The 15413-nt window shown below is 38.7% G+C and overlaps 1 protein-coding gene across 1 annotated transcript in view; it reads left to right on the top strand.

Annotated features, from left to right (window-relative positions):
• NAV3 (neuron navigator 3) overlaps positions 1-15413 on the top strand; it is an 899190-nt gene that overhangs the window by 233219 nt on the left and 650558 nt on the right. The gene's annotated exons all lie outside the window — the stretch shown is intronic.

Raw genomic sequence — 15413 nt, 5'->3', positions numbered from 1 at the left:
TCTAAAAATCTTTGAACCATATCCTTTAAAAGGATGAATTTACTGTCATGTGAACTAAGGATCAATAAAAAAAAAAAAAACAAACCAAAAGAGTGAAGTCAGGATCAAGACTTGGTACCTGTGTATTTGTAAGAGGAGTGCGTCTTTGGTCTTGACTTTCAAGAGTGATGTGTGCTCCTGGTATGCAGAATGACTTTAACTCTTTACTGGCTGTGGGTGCAGGGTGGAAGATCTGAGCCTTCCTTCTCTTTCTGGAGCTGTGACCAAAAGAAGGGAGTATAAATGATCCTTTAGTAAAAATTTCATTGGTTCAAGTCAGTGAGCATTTATTAGGCACCTAGTGAATGACAACCCGTGTGCTAGACAAATTGGCAAAGATCTCTTGATGAGGTTTTGTTATTCGTGAATTAGAGCATTAGTTTCCACCTCTGCTGACAAAATTGCTAGAGGTCAGAGGAGAGGAGAAAGTCCTGAATTGAAATTGGATGGCATTTCAAAAGAGACAATAAACTGCATAAAGCACAGCCATTAATTTCAATATTAAGAATACATTTATTCACTTAATTTGGTGATTTAATGCTATGCTTTTTAAAGCTCCAATCACTGGTAGCTTGTTTTCTGTTTACAGTAATACAACAAAAATAGTAAAGACCATTTATTGTGTTATATTGTTTTTTGTTCATAATAGAAATTATTTCTAAGTATTTAAATGATATTAAAGGTTAAAATCTGTTTTTAATCTGTATGTTTAAAATAGTTCAAAGATAATTGTATGTTTGGAATAAAATAGTAACATTCTGTTGTGTTTTACTTAAGAGTAATTAATATCATCATGCTTTGTAATTTAATTCAGCTAAAAGAAAATCTATTTTCTTCATGTTTGCTTTTTATTATCTTATTTCCATTTTTTTTGGAAAAAAATACACACATTATTCTCAACACAGAAAAAAGATGAAGAATGAGATGTGAGTAAATTATTTTGACACATGTATTCATTAAATAAAATACAGTTGTCTAGGAAGGGAGTTTAAAGCAAGCAGTGTAAATGAATTAGTGACAAAGTAGGAAGAATGAGTTAAGATAAACGTAGAACAGGTTTGGGGGGCACTCTGGTATGTTTTCATATGCTTAGTTGCTTTCTATCAATATTTCTGCTAGTGGAATTTGGTAGTTTTGAATTTTATGTATCTACTATTCAGTAACTTTTTAGTAAAGGTAAAGAGTATACTTTTTAATATTATAATCGTGGAAGCAACTTCTTGTTTGTATGGTGGTGCTAGCGATAAAGAATCTGCCTGCCAACACTGGAGATGAGGGTTTGAATTCCTGGGTCAGAAGGATTCCCCTGGAGGAGGAAATGGCAACCCACTCCAGTATTCTTGCCTGGAGAATCCCATGGACAGAGGAGCCTGGCAGGCGACAGACCATGGGACTGCAGAGTCAGACACAACCTAGTGACTGAACACACGCACACACACACACACACACACACACACACACACAGTTATTAAGTATAATGGCTAATGTTGAATATAAGCAGTCTTATTTGAGAAAAATATGAACCCTTAATTTCATTGCTTAATATAATCACATGTCTGATTCTGTTGGCAAAATAAAAAGATTTTGCAAACAATCTAGGATGACTAAAATCTATTTTATCTTAGTAATTTCATTGACCAAGAATGTAAATGTACCCAAAGATACAATATTTACCTTTTTTCTGTGGCTATACCAATGATATGTCCTATACTAATATTAGAAAATTGTTATGTTTTCGTCTTTATAATGAGGCATAAGATCCTTTAGAGATTATCTGGTAAGAGTGGTAAAAGGAAGACCTTGGTGTTAGTTCACTATTTCTTCTGTGTGATATTTTGTTATATATGTGGAGTGTCCACAACTCCATAGTTTATAGCAAATGTTATGAAATGCATACATAACAGATTCTCACTTCTAGATTTGGCACTTACCACATTTTTTTACATAGACAAAAGTTTTATCAAGTATACTTTTAATTTTGTTTTTAACATCACGGTTTTAGCCCTTATTAATGAGAATACATGAAAGGTGGGTTTAGCCAATAGCAGAGTCTCCATGCTTGATATTCTGTTCAAGGAGGGTTTGATATATCTGAACATGAACAAGGATGTAGATGTTACTCTAAGTAATTTTAAGTTCAGTTCAGTTCAGTTCAGTTGCTCAGTCGTGTCCGATTCTTTGCAACCCCATGGATCGCAGCACGCCAGGCCTCCCTGTCTGTCACCAACTCCTGGAGTTCACTCAGACTCACGTCCATCGAGTCAGTGATGCCATCCAGCCATCTCATCCTCTGTCGTCCCCTTCTCCTCCTGCCCCCAGTCACTCCCAGCATCAGAGTCTTTTCCAATGAGTCAACTCTTCGCCTGAGGTGGCCAAAGTACTGGAGTTTCAGCTTTAGCATCATTCCTTCCAAAGAAATCCCAGGGCTGATCTCCTTCAGAATGGACTGGTTGGATCTCCTTGCAGTCCAAGGGACTCTCAAGAGTCTTCTCCAACACCACAGTTCAAAGGCATCAATTCTTCGGCACTCAGCCTTCTTCACAGTCCAACTCTCACATCCATACATGACCACAGGAAAAACCATAGCCTTGACTAGATGAACCTTTGTTGGCAAAGTAATGTCTCTGCTTTTGAATATGCTATCTAGGTTGGTCATAACTTTCCTTCCAAGGAGTAAGTGTCTTTTAATTTCATGGCTGCAATCACCATCTGCAGTGATTTTGGAGCCCAGAAAAAGTCTGACACTGTTTCCACTGTTTCCCCATCTATTTCCCATGAAGTGATGGGACCAGATGCCATGATCTCAGTTTTCTGAATGTTGAGCTTTAAGCCAACTTTTTCACTCTCCACTTTCACTTTCATCAAGAGGCTTTTGAGTTCCTCTTCACTTTCTGTCATAAGGGTGGTGTCATCTGCATATCTGAAGTTATTGAGATTTCTCCCGGCAATCTTGATTCCAGCTTTTGTTTCTTCCAGTCCAGCATTTCTCATGATGTACTCTGCGCATATAAGTTAAATAAACAGGGTGACAATATACAGCCTTGACGCACTCCTTTTCTTATTTGGAACCAGTCTGTTGTTCCATGTCCAGTTTGAACTGTTGCTTCCTGACCTGCATACAGATTTCTCAAGAGGCAGATCAGGTGTTCTGGTATTGCCATCTCTTTCAGAATTTTCCACAGTTTATTGTGATCCACACAGTCAAAGGCTTTGGCATAGTCAAGAAAGCAGAAATAGATGTTTTTCTGGAACTGTCTTGCTTTTTCCATGATCCAGCGGATGTTGGCAATTTGATCTCTGGTTTCTCTGCCTTTTCTAAAACCAGCTTGAACATCAGGAACTTCACGGTTCACATATTGCTGAAGCCTGGCTTGGAGAATTTTGAGCATCACTTTACTAGCATGTGAGATGAGTGCAATTGTGCAGTAGTTTGAGCATTCTTTGGCATTGCCTTTCTTTGGGATTGGAATGAAAACTGACCTTTTCCAGTCCTGTGTTGATAATAAATATGTTTCAGAGTTTAATATGTATTTATTGAACATAACACTATAAGTTTTGATATCTTTTTTAAAATTTAACTTTATCTTTCAATTTGCATTCTTTTTCTTTCATTATAGTTAGTTTATAGTATTACATGTTTCAGGTATACAGCATAATGATGCACTATTTTTGAAGGTTATGCTCCATTTATAGTTATTAGAAATATTGATTATATTCCCTGTGTGCAGTATCTCCTTGTAGTGTGTTGAATTTTCACATTGCAGCTTTTATCTCTCACTCCCCTACCCTCTTCCCTCTCCCCACTAGGAACCACTAGTCAGTTCTCTATATCTGTGAGATATATGTCTATATCTTTTTTATTATATTCACTAGTTTGTTTTCCTTCTTGGATTCCATATGATAAGTGTTTTCGTACAATATTTGCCATTTTGTTACTTTGCTAGATTTCATACCTTCCATGTCCATCCATATTGCTGCAAACTGAGTTATTTTATTCTCTACTATGGAAGGGTAGTATTACATTGTGTGGATATGTGTGCGTACCCGTGTGTCTATCACATCTTTATCCATTTATCTGTTGATAGACATTTAGGTTGCTTCCATATTAGCTATTGTAAATAATGCTGCCATAAACATTGGGGTGTATATATCTGTTAAATTCATTTCTTTGGATATATACCCAGGAGTGGAATTTCTGAGTCATGTGATAGTTCTATTTTTAATTTTTTGAGAAAACTCCATACTGTTTTCCACAGTGACTACCCCCATATACATTCCCACCAACAATGTACAAGGGTTCCCCTTTCTCTACACCCTCACCGATATTTATCATTTGTGTTCTTTTTGATGATAGCCATTCTGGCAGGTGTGATGTGATACCTCATTGTAGTTCTGATTTTGCAGTTCTCTAATGAAAAGCAGAGACATTACTTTGCCAACAAAGGTCCATCTAGTCAAGGCTATGGTTTTTCCAGTGGTCATGTATGGATGTGAGAGTTGGACTATAAAGAAAGTTGAGTGCCGAATAATTGATGCTTTTGAACTGTGGTGTTGGAGAAGACTCTTGAGAGTCCCTTGGACTGCAAGGAGATCCAACCAGTCCATCCTAAAGAAGATCAGTCCTGGCTGTTCATTGGAAGGACTGACGTTGAAGCTGAAACTCCAATACTTTGGCCACCTGATGCAAAGAGCTGACTCATTTGAAAAGACCCTGATGCTGGGAAAGATTGAGGGCAGGAGGAGAAGGGGAGGACAAAGGATGAGATGGTTGAATGGCATCACCGACTCAATGTACATGGGTTTGGGTGGACTCTGGGAGTTGGTGATGGACAGGGAGGCCTAGCGTGCTGCAGTCCTTGGGGTTGCAGAGTCAGGACTGAGCAACTGAACTGAACTGAACTGAATGACTAACAAAGTTTGAGCATCTTTTCATGTGTCTGTTGGTCATCTGTATGACTTTCTTGGAAAAATGTCTGTTCTGATCTTTTGCACATTTTTCAGTCGAGTTGTTTGTTGTTTGATGTTCAGTTGTATGTACGAGCTGTTTGAATGTTTTGGATATTACCGCTTATTGAGCATATAATTTTCAAATGTTTTCTCCTATTCAGTAGCTTGTCTTTTAATTTTGTTGATCATTTCCTTTGCTTTTTTTTTTTTTTTTGCTTTCTCCAATAGGAATTTTTCTGTGGTTCATACTTTTAAAGAGACAGATATCCAAAAAGATGTTGTTCTGATTAATGCCAAAGAATATTCTATTTATGTTTTTTTCTGTAAGTTTTATTGTTTCTAGTCTTATATTTAGGTCTTTAATCCATTTTGGGTTTATTTTTTATATGGTGCTAAAAATGTTCTGACTTCATTTTTTACCATGTGTCTCTCTAGTTTTCCCAGCACCACTTATTAAAAAGACTCTTTTCTCTGTTATGCCTTCTTGCATCTTTTTTAATAGATTAATTCACATGTGGGTTTATTTTTGGGCTCTGTTTGATTCCATTTATCTGTGTGTCTGTTTCTGTGCCAGCTTTGTAGTATAGTCTAAAGTCAGGGAATATGCTATTGCAGGCTCTATTGTTTTTAAAGATTGTTTTAGCTATCTAGAGTCTTTGTGTTTCCTTACATATTAAAAAATAATTTTGTTCTAGTTCTTTGAAAAATGCCACTGGTATTTTTTTTTTAATTTTATTTTATTTTTAAACTTTACATAATTGTATTAGTTTTGCCAAATATCAAAATGAATCCGCCACAGGTATACATACGCTCCCCATCCTGAACCCTCCTCCCTTCTCCCTCCCCATACCATCCCTCTGGGTCGTCCCAGTGCACCAGCCCCAAGCATCCAGTATCGTGCATCGAACCTGGACTGGTGCCGCTGGTATTTTTGATAGGGATTGTTTTATCATTTTTCTGATTCATTTTTGCATTGTGATCCTGGTACTATGGGTACTTTTGGTGCAAACTACATTGCTTTGCCTTGTTTTTCAAGTAAAATTTTGACCCTCTCACCTTGTGGCCTCCAGCCGCCATGACTCCACATTTTATAGAATCCAACCTAGTGGATGGACCACTCCATCTTGATCCAGGGTGTCACCGCACTTACAGGTCCTCTAGTGTGGGAAACAAATGTCTAAATGAATAATAATGATTGCAGTCAGTGCTTGGAGAGCTTAGATAGAGATGTGGTGTTGGAGCCTAGTGGACAGAGTGACTGCCAACCAAATGCAGTGAGAGGATGACCTGGGTCAGGGATGAGCTGTCACTTCCGTGGCAAAGGAGGATAAATGCCTTTAGGGATGAGAGGGAGCGCAAGTAAAGCTCTGGGGTTCTGGAGAACATGCCTTGAGGATGAGGAGAAGTGAAGCAGGTCTGAAGTTTGAGTTGCAGAAGTGAGAACATTTGGAGCCAGATTTTAATGCTCTCCAGTGGGAATTTTTATCTGGTTCATACTTTATTCTCAGGTTAATGAGGAGCTGTGCTAAGAGTGATTATAACAACCACCATTTATTGAGGGCTAACCATGGGCTTCCCTGGTGGCTCAGATGGTAAAGTGTCTGCCTACAATGCGGGAGACCCAGGTTCAATCCCTGGGTCGGGAAGATCCCCTGGAGAAGGAAATGACAACCTACTCCAGTACTCTTGCCTGGGAAATTCCATGGACAGATAAGCCTGGTAGGCTATAGTCTACAGGGTCGCAAAGAGTCAGACATGATTGAGCAACCATGGGCAGTGGGTTGCTTAAGTTCCTAGTTGGTAGATAAGGAAACTAAGAGGTTAAGTAACTTAACCAGAGTCACCTAGTAGGTGACCTGCATAGCTGCATTTGGAGCCACACAGGCTCAGATTCCAAAGCTTTTGCTCTTGATGTAGTACTTCACTGCCTTCTGTTAACAGTTTTTAAGGAGAGGAGATAGCGATTGACGCGAGATGTGTTTAAGGATGATATTGTAGAAATAATGTGGAGGAAGCCTCTGGAGGAAAAGGTAGGCTACAGCAGGAGTGCAGGTGAAAAATCCTGAGTCTGAATAAAAACATTGGTGGGAAATTGTTGAGTCTGTTACTGAAGCAGCTTTCTCTCTGCCTGTGATTCCTCTCTTTACTCCTAGAACCCACCCTGCCTCCCCTTGGAATCAGAATGGCTGTCATCCAAAAGAACACAAATAACAAAAGGTAACAAGGATATGGAGAAAAGGGAACCGTAGTACACTATTGATGGGAATGTAAATTGGTTCAGCCCCTGTGAAAAACAGTAAGGAAATTTCTCAAAAAGCTAAAAATAGAACTACCGTATGACCCAGCCATTCCATTCCTGGGTATATATCCAAAGATAATGAAAACACTGATTTGAAAAGATATATGCACCCCAGTGTTCATAACAGCATTGTTTATAGTAGCCATGAGATGAAAGGAAGATAAGCATACACACACAGACACACACACACGCACACACACACACACACACATATTAACACAATGGCATGCTGAAAGTGAAAGTGAAGTTGCTCAGTCATGTCCAGCTCTTTGCGACCCCATGGACTGTAGCCTACCAGGCTCCTCTGTCCATGGGATTTTCCAGACAAAAATACTGGAGTCGGTTGCCATTTCCTTCTCCATGGGATCTTCCCAACCCAGGGATTGGACCAGGGTCTCTGGCATTGCAGGCAGACACTTTACCATCTGAGCCACCAGGGAAGCCCTCAATAGCATGCCACTCAGCCATAAAAAAGAAGAAAATCCTGCCATTTGCAATAGCATGGATGATACTATAAGTGAATAATTCAGACAGAGAAAGACAAAGCTATAGGATACTACTTACATGTAGAACCTAAAAAAAAAATACAACACGCTAGTGAATGTAACAAAAAAGACTCACAGAGAATAGGCTAGTAGTTACCAGGAGAAACAGAAGCAGGGCAGAGGCAGTAAGGGGTGGGGATTAAGAGATTCAGACTGATAAATGTATAGAGTAACTTAAAAGGATTTAGTGTACAACATGGGGAATACAGCCAGTACTGCCTGTATTGCGTGTGTGTCCTCAGTCATGTCTGACTCTTTGTGACCCCATGGACTGTAGTCCACCATCTTCCTCTGTCCATTGGGTTTTCTAGGCAAGAATACTGGAGTAGGTTTCCCTTTCCTTCTCCAGGGGATCTTCCTGACCCAGGGATCAAACCTGTATGTTTTGAGTTTTTTACATTAGCAGGCAGGTTCTTTACCAGCTAAGCCACCAGGGAAGCCACATTTCCAACATTTTATAACAACTGTAAATGGAGCATACCTTTAAAATTGTGAATCACTATTTTGTATAAATTGCAACATATAATATTGAACATCAACTTTACTTCAATTAAATTTTTTTTTTAAAAGAGAGGAAGCTTCTTGTAAGCCAAAAGCTCCCCTGCCACTGTAGTGTGCCTATATAAACACTACAAAGGAGGAGACCTCCAGATCAGAGCTTAGACCAGTTACTCACACAGCATCTCAGAGGCAGTAATCCCCCGTGTTCCAGTTCCTTGTGGGGCCACGCAGTGCGGACTAGACGCATCTGTGCATGCAGAGACTGCGCTGAGGGAGAGGAACCCCTAAATTATGAAACTCAGAGTTTCTATAAGGCAGCAAGCATGTTTTCCCCTCTTTCCCCATGGAGAGATAAGTTCTGTCCGGGGAAGGGAGGGAAAGGTCTAGAGATTTTTATTACCCTTAACATGTAAACAAGTATCTCTGAGGCAGATAAGCCCTTAAATCTCTCTGGAAAATTCTCTATCTCTAACTTCCATTCAGTCATCTTTTAACCCCAGGTTGCTGGTAATTTTTACCCAGAAAGTCCTGAGTATGCAGAAATGTGAACCTATTCACGAAACATAGTCTCCCAGCAGTGGTATGAACAATCTATTGAAATTAGACAGAATTGCTACAGCTTTTATAAGATACTGGAATCAGTCCATCTCTAGGTTTGAATATCTACTACACCAATTGAAGTGGACAGTTTTTGAGACCAAATTATCTGTTTGAAAGGTGTTCCTTAAAGAAATTTCTGGGTTATTCAAGTGATAGGCTTGGTTTGTATGTTTTTACGTTGAGTGCCAATAAATTATGTTTGAAGGGAATCTTATTTATTCTGTGTTCTGCAAGTTTCTCAAGAAATATTGATAAATGTTTAACAGAAGGACCAAGGAATCTTGTTTTTATTCAGAAGCCTTGGAATTTCAGGATTATAGAAATGTATCTTGTGAATATATTCTATGTAATAAAAAGTTGCATGGGGTGTGAAATTAAAAAAATAGTTTATTTTAGTTGATAATATAAATCTTAGTTTAGACTTTAGTTGAATACTTTGTAGGTCTTGCATTTTATTTCTCAAATGTATATATATATTTGTGTATGTATATATATATTGAAATGTATGTATATATATATTGAAATGATGATAGCAATAATAAGTCATGTTGAAATAAGAAATTCCACTATTCTGCCACCACCAATTTACTTTTCTATATTACTTTGTACTTCAGACACACTTAGCAGAATTTTAGTACATATTAGACACTTTCATCTTTCCTATTAGCGTTGTGTTATGTTTATTTATGGAGTTGTGAAAAACACAAAATAGAAAATTAATCACATGAGTCAGATGTAGTGAGTCTTTCTATTTTAAGTTTGCCAGAGTCGCCCTAGGCTAGTGTTAGTCCTGACAGTGACAAGTTAAACTAGCGACAGGGATAAAGCGATCTCTTGTCATAGCTGTTAGCCAAGGTGAGAGTGCCAATTTCACTTTATGTTGATAGCTTTGGAATAGTGATTTTACAAGGCCCTTTTGGGAGCTTGACTGTTGCTTCATCAGAGTTGCTCAGTCTATAATTTCTTTAAAATATCAATTATTTTTGCATGTATATTCATACATCATAATCATTTTAAGAGAAATGCTTTTGCCACATAAGCCAAAAGCTCCTAGATCTGTTAAAAGCACTTGCACATCTGATTATGGATCAAGTGAAGTCTCAAAATTTGTTGTCTGCCTGGAGTATTGCTCTACAGTGGGGGTTCGTACACATCTCCGAAGAATCTGGTTCAGTTGGTCTGATGGGAGGCCTGCTAAACTTGTATTTTTAAACTGTACCCCCAGGTGATTTTGATCCAAGTAGTTATTGGACCGCCTTGAGAAAACTTAAGATTTTGTCTACTTACTTCAACTTAAGATTTTGTCTACTTCAAACACTTATTTATCAGGTGAATACACTGTGGACTAGGGAGAGTGACTATCAGAAAGGCTGCAGCTAACAAAAAACAGCTGCACATTGTGTTAATAAGAAATTTTATTGGCTCCTTCAAGAGGAAATTGAGAGGCAAAGGGTTTCAGGTCTGGCTCAGTTAGGACACAGCTCTGTCTCTTCTTGGCTACTGAGCTCTTTCCTTCCCCTGAGCGACATGTCACTGTGCTCACTTCTGTGGTTGCTGGACGGTCACATTGGCCACGGGAACTGTATGTTCCTTGTTTCTGTTTGGCAGTCATTCCCTGAAACTTCTTAGCTTATTGGCCAGAATTGGATCACAGTTCCATCCATAAAATAATTTTTGACAGAGGAAACAGAATCACTATGATTGATGTAGACTAATTCTCATTTTTGGAGCTGAAATCAAGTTTATGATCTACATTGCCTATTACTGAATGGGCAAAGGTGAAATAAATGTAGTAGAAATTGAAAGCTATAGTGCCTTGTTTAAGAAAACATTTATCTTGAATGCTGTTTTTCATCGAAATTATGCAAAGTGTTATTGCTTCTCTATAAAGCCTTTCTGTTATTTTTCTTTTCTTAACATGCTTAACAGTCTTACAGACTTATCCTCTCTTAGGATAACACTGTAATCTCCAAACTTTAAAGTGTTTTTAATATGTAAAAGTTAAAGTCGCTCAGTCGTGTCTGACTCTTTGCGACCCCATGGCCTATATGGTCCATGGAATTCTCCAGGCCAGAATATTGGAGTGGTAGCCTTTCCCTTCTCCAGGGGATCTTCCCAACCCAGGGATCAAACCCAGGTCTCCCACGATGCAGGTGGATTCTTTACCAGCTGAGCCACCAGGGAAGCCCAAGAATACTGTAGTGGGTAGCCTCTCCCTTCTCCAGTGGCTCTTCCCTGTGCAGGAATTGAACCGGGGTCTCCTGCATTGCAGGCGGATTCTTTAATAGCTGATATCACAAGGAAAGAAAGCACCAAAGAGCAAGTTTTTATATTATTATTATTTAATCGAGGTTCTATTTGGAAATAAAATTAACGTGTCACATTTGTGTCACATCAGCTTGCTTTTGTCAGTAAGTCTCTTAACTATACACTGCCATGTCAGAGACCATGTCAGTGCTGAGAATATGGTGTTGAATCCAGATAGGTAAGTCTCTGTGCCAGTGGATGTGTATGTGGCTGAATACAATATTGTCTCTGTTCAGAGTGCTGTAACTTATCATAGACTGAGTGGCTTAAATAACAAATAATCCTGTTCTGGTGCCTGCAAGTCTGTAAGCAGGTTGCCAGCATGGTCAGGTTCTTGGTGAAAACCCTTTTCTTGATTATGTTGTCACATGGCCTTTCCTTGGTGCTTAGAGAGGGGAGGGGAGAGAAATCTTTGAGTCTGTTAATTTCTTTTCTAATTTTCAGTTTCTTAAATAATATTTATTTTAAATATTTGTTTTCAAATAATATTTGTTTTCAAATAAGTTCAGTTGTGTCCAACTCTTTGGGACCCCATGAACTGCAGCACGCCAGGCCTCCCTATCCATCACCAACTCCCAGAGCTTACTCAAACTCCTGTCCATTGAGTCGGTGATGCCATCCAACCATCTCATCCTTTGTTGTCCCCTTCTCCTCTTGCCTTCAGTCTTTCCCAGCATCAGAGTCTTTTCCAGTGAGTCAGCTCTTCACATCAGGTGGCCAAAGTACTGGAGTTTCAGCTTCAGCATCAGTCCTACCAATGAACACCCAGGACTGATCTCCTTTAGGATGGACTGGTTGGATCTCCTTTCAGTCCAAGGGACTCTCAAGAGTCTTCTCCAACACCACAGTTCAAAAGCATCAATTCTTCGACACTCAGCTTTCTTCATAGTCCAACTCTCACATCCATACATGACCACTGGAAAAACCATAGCCTTGACTAGATGGACCTTTGTTAGCAAACTAATGCCTCTGCTTTTTAATATGCTGTCTAGGTTGGTCATAACTTTCCTTCCAAGGAGTAAGCGTCTTTTAATTTCATGGCTGCAGTCACCATCTACAGTGATTTTGGAGCCCAAAAGAATAAAGTCAGCCACTGTTTCCACTGGTTCCCCATCTATTTGCCATGAAGGGATGGGACCAGATGCTATTTCATTTACTTATTTGACTCTGTCAGGTGTTAGCTGAGGCGTGTAGGATCTAGCTTTCTGATCAGGGATTGAACCTGGGACTCCTGCATTGGGAGCACAGTCTTTGCCACTGGACCACCAAGGAAGTCCCTTGAGTCTTAAAATTTTTAATAAGGGCATTAATCCCACCATGGGGGCTCGACTTTCATGACCTCATGTAAACCTGATTATCTGCCAAATGTCTTACCTCCATCCACACTGGTGATCAGGGCTTCAAAATGTGAATTCGGGGTGTAGGGGACACAAATGTTTAGTCTGTACGCAGTATAGTGTGGTGAGTATGGTGACAGGAAGGCACAACAGGAGCCATGGAAGCCTGGGTTAGGAGAGGATCTAACCAAGATCCAGAGGGCTGTGTCAAGCACCTGGAGGAAGTAATATTTAGGTTTGATCTTTAACAGTAATAAGGTATAAAGGGGTAGCAGATAGAGTTTCCAGAAAGAGAAAGCCAAGGAAGGACAGTTTGGTAGAGTGTCCCCCACGTTCAGCATGTCATTGTGTTTGGAGCAGGGCTGGCTGGTCGGGGGGTGGTGCAGAATACCCAGGGATGTGGGTGGAGAGACTCCCGGCGCCAGATGCTTAAGGACCTTTGTAAGATATACTCTAGAGTTGGGACTTCATCTCGGAGCAAATAGGGAGCCAGTGAATGCCCTGTGGTGGATTCATTTTGATATTTGGCAAAACTAATACAATTATGTAAAGTTTAAAAATAAAATAAAATTAAAAAAAATTAAAAAAAAAGAAGGAATTGCCATTCTTGAATCCATACCTGCAAGGGGTGACTTTTTCCTCTGTGAATAGTGGATTTCAGAAGGTAAGCTAAACAATTTGAAAAGTGTTAGTTGATCGAAATGAGGGAGGCTGAAAGTCAGATTGAAGCAGCAGACGTGTTTCACAGGGTGCATCAGTGGGGCTTTGTGTTTAAGGGACTTCCGTGGGTTAGGATTTAGATCCCCTGGAGAAGGGAATGGCTGCCCACTCCTGTACTCTTGCCTGGAGAATTCCATGGACAGAGGAGCCTGGTGGGCTACAGTCTATGGGGTCACAAAGAGTCAGACGTGACCGAGTAACTAACACTTTCACTTTTTTCAGTGGGTTAGGAAGAGGGGACTTTGGGGATTGATGCATAGTGTCTAACCTAGAAAACTGTGATTTGTAATGCCAGCCACTGTGATGGCCATAAATTGGATGATGCCTCTCCATCCTTTTCAACGCCCGCACTATCTCCAGGACGTGAACATGATGAATACATTTGGGCCTGACAAAGTGATATATATGTATGTGTATATATATATGATGTTATCAGCTCTTTTGTTCTGAAGTTTTACATTTTAAGTTTTATATCAATACCACTAATATCCATAAACATAAAAAATGTATTTAGACATATCTTTTCAACTCTTACTTGAAGTCTTCCTGATTTTGGTCCTTTAAGAATGACTAATTTTCTTTTGGCATTTAAACTTATAATACTGCACAGCTATGTCAGTTTTGAATTATGAAATACCAATAAATGAAATATTTGGGTTAAGAGTTTTTGCACAGTAATTATTTTTTCTCATTACTGCAACACATAGAGCTTTCTGAAATAAAATATAATCAGGTCTGTATGAATAAATCCAAACCAATCAGAGTTGTTTCACAAAAGTGTTTCTTACTGCTCATGGTGAGCTTGAAGTTCCTTGCCAGCTGCCAAAGTATGTTTCTGTATCATCAAAAAAACTACATGAAGAAAATGAAATGTATGATAATTTCTTACATTTTTCTTAGTTGAGCATAAATATTGACAGAACTGACAGTCATACATATACAAGCTCTTACATGCAAAACATGTCTGATTTAATACTCAAACACTCAGAATCTTTCATGTTTTCTTACATTTTGCAGTCAATTTTTTTTTCCCTTAAAGGATCTCCTTTTTGTTGTGGTTCATTATGAAGTACCTGGGATTCCACTGTAGGATCTTTAAAGATTTTTGACAAATAAATAAGAGGAAAGAAACTAAATTCTGCCTTTCTACATATCTTATTTATATATTCATTGTTAGACAGAATTGCATTATGTATATAGGTTGACTTTAAAATTTTGAGCTCCAGGGTCATACTTGGTATCCTTTTTATTTATTTATCTTTCATACTGTATTATTTCAGAGCAAAGTGTCCTGATTTCTTTTTTTTTTTCTTGCATGTGTCCTTACTAAAATGTTTTTTTTAAATCCCATTCGGTCCTATTATTCTGTTGTTTATTCACTTTAAACTGTGTGTGTTGAGTGTTCTCAGCTGATCATCAGGTTATTATTTAGCTTTAATGTTTTAATACGTTGGGTTATTATATTTGTTCTATTTGTCTTAGTCTGTTCCTCCAAAAAATACCTGCTATCCGTGAGTTGAAAATCAGGTATCTAATTTCATTATTAACTCTCTTTGTCAGAGTCAACTTTTGTATTCTTCCTTCCCATGTTTGGAAAGTCTGTTAAATATGATAATTTATGATTTGATTTTTACATTATTATGTAATGTTCTTTTGAATTCCACCATGGCTTTAGAAATGATCTATGATTCTTTATGCAACCCCCTTAGTATATTTTATTCTTAGTATTTGTGCTAAACGGTATGAAATAGTCTACGTTGCAAGAATAAATGCAAATATATTTCTTCTCATGCTGTATAACTTATGGTGATGGTGTGCACTATTCCACATAGGCACTCCGTGATCAAAGCTGATGGAGCCTGACTCTTACCAGCACCACTTGGGACAGGCCACATTATCAGTTACCACACTGTGATTTAATTTTTCTGGCTTACTGGCCAGAAGCAGTCATTAAGCCCCTCTCTTAGCCCACCAAACTTCATGTGCCTAGAGGAAAGAGAGACCCATGTATGAGTGAGGGCTAGAAATCGGTGGTTATCTTTTTAAGATTTATCTTTTTTTTTTTTTTTTTTTTTTTTGCAATTGTGGGTCTTTGTTCCTACACTCAGGCTTTCTCTA

This window comes from Bubalus kerabau, chromosome 1, assembly GCF_029407905.1.
Source record: "Bubalus kerabau isolate K-KA32 ecotype Philippines breed swamp buffalo chromosome 1, PCC_UOA_SB_1v2, whole genome shotgun sequence".
NCBI classification, from domain to species: Eukaryota; Metazoa; Chordata; class Mammalia; order Artiodactyla; family Bovidae; genus Bubalus; species Bubalus kerabau.
Note: the sequence above shows the minus strand (reverse complement) of the source record. Positions and strands in the feature narration are given on the sequence as shown.